The sequence below is a fragment of the Dipodomys merriami genome, unplaced genomic scaffold (assembly GCF_024711535.1).
Source record: "Dipodomys merriami isolate MVZ:Mamm:240054 unplaced genomic scaffold, mDipMer1.0.p SCAF_21, whole genome shotgun sequence".
Taxonomy (NCBI): Eukaryota; Metazoa; Chordata; class Mammalia; order Rodentia; family Heteromyidae; genus Dipodomys; species Dipodomys merriami.
Genome location: NW_027203493.1, coordinates 1,047,043 through 1,055,199, shown reverse-complemented (window position 1 = coordinate 1,055,199; position 8,157 = coordinate 1,047,043).

Here is an 8,157-nt window from a genome sequence, read left to right as displayed (position 1 = left end):
GACGGACGGAATAACGGTTCCTGGGAGCCCTTGGGTGCGCTCCAGCTCGACGACCCAGGCCGAGGCCCAGAGCACCCATGGGCCCAGCTGGGCCTGCAGGAATCCTGGCTTCTGTCCCTGTAGGTATGTTGAGTGGAAAACGCTTGGGACAGAATTAAAATTAGCCGTTTAAGTGAGGGAGGAAACACCACCCTGATCTAGTGGAGATGAGGCGAGGAAGAATTTATACACCTAAAAGGGGGGGGGAGAGAAGAAGGAACATAGGAAAGCCATCTGATTGGTTATGGACCCCAGTGGGTTGCTGTATTTGGGCATGAGTGAGGCGTTCGCGGCCTGTGATTGGCTGAAAGCTAGGTTCCCTAAGCTAGGCCCTGACTTCCCCCAACAAAATAATTTCTGCTTGCAATTTACCTATTAAGTACATAGGTTTTGTGGGATGGTTAAACCTAATTAACAAGACGCATTACCTCACATAGCTTTATAGCGTTTGTAATGAGAGTACTTAATATCCACTCTACATATTAGAGGAATGCAGGATATTACAACACACAAGGATATGATGTCGTTGATATAGACATACTGTATAACTGAACTCTTAAATATATTCCTCTTCTATATCATTTGACAGCTTCACATTAACTCCCTCCCCCACCATCCCAGATTCTGGTAACAATTCTATTCCCACTTTTTTTTTTAATTCCACAACTTTATTGAGAGCATGTACCATTTCACTTAACATAACATCCTCCCATTTTCTCCATGTGGTTGCAAATGACTGGATTTTGTTCGTTTTCTTGTGACTGAAGAGTAGTCTGATGTGTATATATAACACGTTTTCTTTATCCATTTATCCATTGATGGACACTTAAGTAGAACCCATATCTTGGCTATTGTTAATAATGTTGCAATACAAATAAGAATGCAGGTCTACCCCCCATCCCCCATCACTTAAGATTCTGGCTTTTTTTTTTTTTTTTTTTTTTTAAATTTTTTTGGTCCGGTTGTGGGGCCTGAACTCTGGGGCTGAGCACTGTCCCTCAGCTCTTCAGCTCAAAGCTAGTGCCCTACCACCTGAGCCACAGCGCCACTTCCGGCTTTTTTCTTTTTGCTTATGTGGTGCTGAGGAATCGAACCCAGGGCCTCAGGCATGCAAGGCAAGCGCTCTACCACTGAGCCAACTTCCCAGCCCAAGATTCTGGCTTTTTGTTGGTTAATGGAGAAGTCTCATGGATTTGTCTGCCTGAGCTGGCTTCAAATCCTACCCTTGTGAATAGCACCTGGGCAGATATCTCTTCAACATACAGATTACTTTCCTTGGAATGTATTCTCAATAGTGGGGGCTGGATCATAGAATAACTATTAAAAATATTTTGAGGAACCTCCATATAGTCACTGTACTAGTGATTTACAATTCCACCAACAGTCAACAAGAATTCCCTGATGGTGAACATTATTCTCACTAGCGGGAAATGCTATCTCATGTTATAATTAGCTCTTCCCTGATGATTACTGATGTTGAACATTTGAAGAATATACCTGTCGGCCGTTTTTATGTCTTCTTTTAAGAAATTCTGAAAAAGTGCGTTCTCTCTCTCTCTCTCTCTCTCTCTCTCTCTCTCTCTCTCTCTGCTTTAAGATAGAGTCTTGCTTTGTAAGGCTTGCCTCACACTCACAATTCTCCCACTTCTACTCATAAGTGCTGAAATTACAGATACATGCTACCACACCTGGTTTATTTGACCACTGTTAATTATGTTTCTCATTTTATTGCCTTTGAGTTGAATTCCTAATATATTTTCTTGGATGTTAACTCCATAATAGGTTTGTGATTTGCAAGTATTTCTCCCATTCGCTGTTGTTGATTGTTTCCTGGTTGGGCAAGAAGGCTCTGGTTTCATGTTTTCACATTTGTCTATTTTTACTTTGGTTCCTTGTGCTCTTCCCCCCCACCCTACCCCACCCCCCTCCCCGCCTCTTGTGTACCTGCCAATCCTGGGGCTTAAACTTAGAGCCCAAACTGTTCCTGAACTTTTTTGTTGTTGTTGTTGGTCACGGGGCTTGAACTCTGGGCCTGGGCGTTGTCCCTCAGCTCTTCAGCTCAAAGCAAGTGCTCTACCACTTGAGCCACAGTGCCACTTCTGGTTTCCTGGTAGTTTATTGGAGATAAGAGTTTCACAGCTTTTCCTGCCTGGGCTGGCTTTGAACCATGATCCTCAGATCTCAGCCTCCTGAGTAGCTAGGATTACAGGCGTGGCCACCAGCGCCTGGCTCTGTTCCTGAACTTTTTGCTCAAGGCTAGCACTCTACCACTTGAGCCACAATTCCACTAATGGCTATGTTTCTTGTGCTTTTGAGAATACATCCAAAAATTCATCACCCAGTTCAAGGTCATCGGGCCATTCTGCTGTGTTTTCTTCTAGTAGTTTTGTAGGTCAGTAGGTAGACACAGGATGGCTGCATATGAGCATTTCAAATGAAACACATCAGGGAAGACTGTTAAAATAATCTATCAGGAAGACAATACCAAGTGACTAAGGTAGACTCCTTAATAGGTATGCATCACTGTGCCTCTGTTCTTTCCCCATACTTTTTCTCAACCTACTTTAGGACTAAATGATTCACTTCCCCTTAGCCAAACAGATTTTTCTTCCCAACTTTGAACATGCCTTTACTGTGGAAGCTAAACAAAGTTAATCTTGATTAGTGTAAGGGGTGCCAAAAGGAAATGCTCATACGGTTCAGGCAGAAGAGGGTTTATTCAGTGAGAGTAACCGAACTGCCAACCAGCCCAAGATGGAGGTGTGGGGAGCAAGAGAGCTTACGGTGGGAGGAGAGAGATTAGATGGGGAGGGTGTGTGACCACAGTGGATAGGAAGATGATCTCAGAGCCTGGAGGACCCCCCCTGCCCCCAGACATGCCAGTTGCCTGGGTTACAGGTGCTGGCTGGGGAATTCTAGGGTGCACAGAGAGAGAACCAAGGGAAGGGGTTATTTCTCCCTTAGTATTTAGATGGGAGACAGTCTGGAAATACAGGGTGCTATATAGACTTTTTAAAAAGATAGGGAGGGCTGGGAAAGTAGCTCAGTGGTAGAGTGCTTGCCTTGCATGCATGAGGCCCTGGGTTCAATTCCCCAGCACCACATAAGCAGAAAATCCAGAAGTGGCGCTGTGTCTCAAGTGGTAGAGCACTCACCTTGAGCTGAAGAGCTGATGGTTCAGGCCCCATGACTGACAAAAAAATAAAAATAAATAAAAAAAGACAGGGAAAACCTGGGCGCCAGTGGTTCATACCTGTAATCCTAGCTGCTCAGGAGGCTGAAATCTGAGGATCATGGTTTGAAGCCAGCCCTGGCAGGAAAGTCTGTGAGACTCTTATCTCCAGTTAACCATTCAAGAACTAGAAGTAGTGCTGTGGCTCAAAGTGATGGAGTCTAACCTTGAAGAGCAAAAGAGCTTACATATAGTTTTCTCCTCACTGTTTCTAGGGAATTTAATTACACATATTAATTAGAATTTTTAAGTCTTAGGGACCTTACTTTCTAGTCATCATTAGGAAGTTAGCTCTGAAGATGAAGTTTGAAGCTAAGCCAAACAGTAAAGTCCACAAGACTCTTATTTCCAATTAAGCACCAAAAGGTTCAGAGTGGAGCTGTGGCCCAAGTGCTAGAGGGACAGTGCCCAGGCCCTAAGTTCAAGTCCCCGGACCAGAACAACAACAAAAACACAACAATACCTGGAAGTGGAGGTCTAGCTCAAGTGGTAGAGTACCAACCTTGAGCAGAAAAACCAAGCAAGAACATGAGACCCTGAGTTCAAGTCCCAGTACCAGCACAAAAGAAAAATTGTGAACTGTCACATCTTCCTGTGTACATAGGAAAATACATCAGTCCTAAGTTCTAAAAGCATGGTGCTTCCTCACACTGCAGATATGTCAGTGTGATACTGAACAGGACTTTCTATAACAAGAGATGTAAGAGACTTTAGAGGGATCAGGATTTTGCCTCTGTTAGGAATATTTGTTTGGTTTTGGTTTTGTTTTGGCTAAGTCTGAGAATCAAATGGTTGTGTAACTTCCCCTCAGCCTCATCGTTAAAGTTTTCTAGTACAGGAAAGCCATCTTTTACCTGGAGATAGGATAGAGCTTACTTTGTGTGTGTGTGTGTGTGTGTGTGTGTGTGTGTGTGTGTGTGTGTGTGTGTGTGTGTGTGTGTGTGTGTGTGTGTGTGTGTGTGTGTGTGTGTGTGTGTGTGTGTGTGTGTGTGTGGGAGCATGCGCAGGTGCTGTGTGAGCATGCATGCAGGAATACTCAAGCTTGAACTCATTCTCTCACATTCTTGCTTGGGATTTTTGATAAGGCTGGTGCTCTACCACTTGAACTACAGTTCCACTTCTAACTTTTTGGTGGTAAATTGGAAATAAGAGTCACCCAGGCTGACTCTAGACCTTGTTCCTCAGATCTCAGCCTCCTGAGAGTTTAGGATTACAGGCGTGGGCCACTGATGCTTGGCAGCTTGCTTGGATTGCTTATAAAAACAAGATTTGGGGGGGGGCGGGGAAGATTGGGTGGGGGGGCAGGGGAGGGGGAGGATGGAAAGGGATGGGAAGAGGAAACAAAGGAGGAAGCTATAATGCTTGATAAGAAATGTACTCCTGGGGCTGGGAAGTTGGCTTAGTGGTAGAGCACTTGCCTTGCATGCCTGAGGCCCTGGATTCAATTCCTCAGCACCACAAAAACAAAAAGAAAAAACCCGGAAGTGGCACTGCAGCTCAAGTGGTAGAGCGCTAGCCTTGAGCTGAAGAGCTGAGGGATAGCGCCCAGACCCAGAGTTCAGGCACCAGGACCGGACCCAAAAAAAAAAAATGTACTCATTATCTTGCCCATGTAATTGTAAACCCTCTGTACAGTATTTTCACAATAAAAAAATAAAAATTTAAAAAAATTTAAAAAAAACCTTTAAGCAGCTAGCCTCCAACTGAATTTCCTTTTTTTTTTTTTTTTTTTTTTTGTCAGTTGTGGGGCTTGAACTCTGGGCCTGGGCGCTGTCCCTCAGCTCTTCAGCTCAAGGTGAGCGTTCTACTACTTAAGCCACAGCACGGCTTCCAGTTTTCTGGTAGTTAATTGTAGCTAAGACTCTCATGGACTTTCCTGCTGACTTTGAACTGTAATCCTCAGATCTCAGCCTCCTGAGTAGCTAGGATTACAGGCATGAGCCACCAGTACCTGGCTAAAATATATTTCTTTTGTCTTTTACACTTGTAGGTTTATAGGCACATTCTACTTGCATGCAGCCTATGTTTCTTTGGGTCTGACTTACTTTACTTAATATAATTTTTTCCAAGTCTTTCCATTTCCTTATGAATGATGCAAAGCCATTCTTTCCGATGGAAGCCTAGAATTGCATAGTGTGTATATACCACATTTTCTTGGACCATTTGTCCACTGAGAGACATCTGGCTTGATTCCATATCTTAGCTATAGTAAACAGTGCTGCAATGAGCATGGTTGTACTGCTAGCTTTAGTGTAACCTGGTTTGTGGTCAATTGGATAAATTGCCCAGTAATGGAATTGCTGGGTCTTAGGGAAGCAATATGTTTAGTCTTTTGAGGACCCTCCAAGCTGCTTTCCAGAATGGTTAAACAGCTGGGCACCGGTGGCTCATGCCTATAATCCTAGCTACTCGGGAGGCTGAGATCTGAGGATCGAGGTTCAAAGCCAGCCTGGGCAAGAAAGTCTGTGAAACTTTTATCTCCAATAAACCACCAGAAAACTGGAAGTGGCGTTGTAGCTCAAGTGGTAGAGCACTAGCCTTGAGCTGAAGAGCTTAGGGACAGCACCCAAGCCCAGAGTTCAAGCCCCATGACCGACAAAAAGAAAAAAAAAGAACAGAATGGTTAAGCAATTTTACATTCCCACCAACAGTGTAGTAGTGTTTCCTTTTGGCCACATTCCCTCCAGCTTCTATTATTGTTAGTTTTCTAGATAATGGCCCTTCTAACTGGGGTGGGGTGAAATCTCTATGGTGTTTAGATTTGCATTTCTTTTATGGCCAGAGATGGTGAACATTTCTTCATGTTTCTATTGGCCATTCTTACTTGTCTTTCGAGAAGTCTCTCTTTAAGTCTTTGGCCCATTTATTAATTGGATTGTTGTTTCTTGGAGGGATTTTTGTGGGGGGAGGTGTTAATTTTTTTTATCTCTAGTATATTGTAGATATGAGGCCCTTGTCTGATGCATAACTAGTAAAAATCTTCTCCCATTCTGTGGGTTTTCTATTTATCTTGCTAGTCCTTTGCCATACAGAAACTCTTCTGTTTGACGCAATCCCAGATATCCAGTCTTTCTTTGATTTGTTATTATTCTGAACCTTTACTTAGAAAGTTTTGGCCCATGCCTAGGAGCCCTAGTTTTTCCCCTTCCTATTCCTATAATATTTTTATGGTATCTAGCTTTACATTAAGGTCTTTGATCCATTTAGAATTGATTCTGTTGTAGGGTAATATGTAAGGAGCTAGCTTCAATTTTCTGCATGTGAATAGCCAATTCTGCCAGCGCCATTTGTTGAAGAGACTGTTTTTCTTCCATTCTGTGTTTTTGACTCCCTTATCAAATATTAGGTGGCTTTAGGTCTGTGAGTTCATTTCTGGATCTTCTATTCTGTTCCATTGGTCCTCAGGCCTATTCTTGTACCTGTTCCTAGTTGTTTCTATTACTATGGCTTTGTAATAGAGTTTGAAGTTTGATATCAATTGATTTTTCTAATTTAGAGTCTTTTATTATTCCATATGAAATTTTGGATTGCTCTAATTCATTGAAGAAAGTTGTTGTGATTTTAATGGGTATTGTATTGAATTTGTAAAAAGCTTTGGGCAGTATTGCCATTTTCATGATGTTAATCCTTCTAATCCAAGAGCATGGAAGGTTTTTCCATTTCCTTAGATCTGCTTTAATTTCTTTTTTTCAGATTTTAAAAGTTTTCATAATAGAGGTCCTTCACATCTTTGGTTAAATTAATTCCTAGGTATTTTTTGGGGAAGATATCACAAATGGAGTTGCTTCCCTGATTTCAGTCTTGATCTTCATATTGTTGACTACTGAATTTTGTGAGTTAATTTTATACCCTGCTACTTTGCCAAAGTTTTGGATCAGCTCAAGTAACTTGGAAATGAATCTAAAGGGTTCTTTAAATACAGGATCATCTCATTTGCAAAGAGGGATAGTTTTACTTCTTTCCCTATATGGATCCCCTTCATGTTTTTCTCTTGCCTTATGTTCTTGCTAGATTTCCACTACTGCTTTGAAGAGGAGTAGAGAGAGTGGAAATCCTTGTCTTGTTCCTGATTTTATCAGAAATGGGTTTAACTTTTCACCTTTATAATGTTGGTTGTAGGTTTGTCATATGCAACCTTTATGATATTGAAGAACATTCCATGGATTCCTAGCTTCTCCAGAGCTTTTATCATAAAGGATGTTGAATCTTGTCAAATGCTTTTTCTGCCTCTATTGAGATGATCCTGTAGTTCTTGTCCTTGCTTCTGTGTTGAATTTACATTAATTGACTTGCATTTATTGAACCAGCTTGGCATCCTTGAAATGAATCGTGTTTGATCATAGTGTATGATTTTTTTTTTTTGGTTACTTATTGAATTCGGTTGGCCAGAATTTTTTTTTTTTTGGGGGGGGTCCGGTCGTGGGGCCTGAACTCTGGGCCTGGGCGCTGTCCCTCAGCTCTTCAGCTCAAAGCTAGTGCTCTACCACTTGAGCCACAGTGCCACTTCCGGCTTTTTTCTTTTTGCTTATGTGGTGCTGAGGAATCAAACCCAGGGCCTCATGCATGCAAGGCAAGCGCTCTACTACTGGGCTACCTTCCCAGCCCTGGTTGGCCAGAATTTTATTGAGAAGTTTTGCATTGATGTTCATCAAAGAAGTGGGTCTAAGGTTGGCTTTCTTTGATGAGTCCCTATCTGGTTTTATGCTAGCTTCATAGTGATCTTTCCCTTTCTATTTCATTGAAGAGTCTGAGGAGTATTGGAGTGAGTTCTCATTGAAGCCCTTATAGAATTTGGCTGTGAATCCATCATATCCTGGGCTTTTCTTGGATAGGAGGTCTTTTATTGGCATTTCTATTTCATTACTTGTTATGGGTCTATTTAGTTG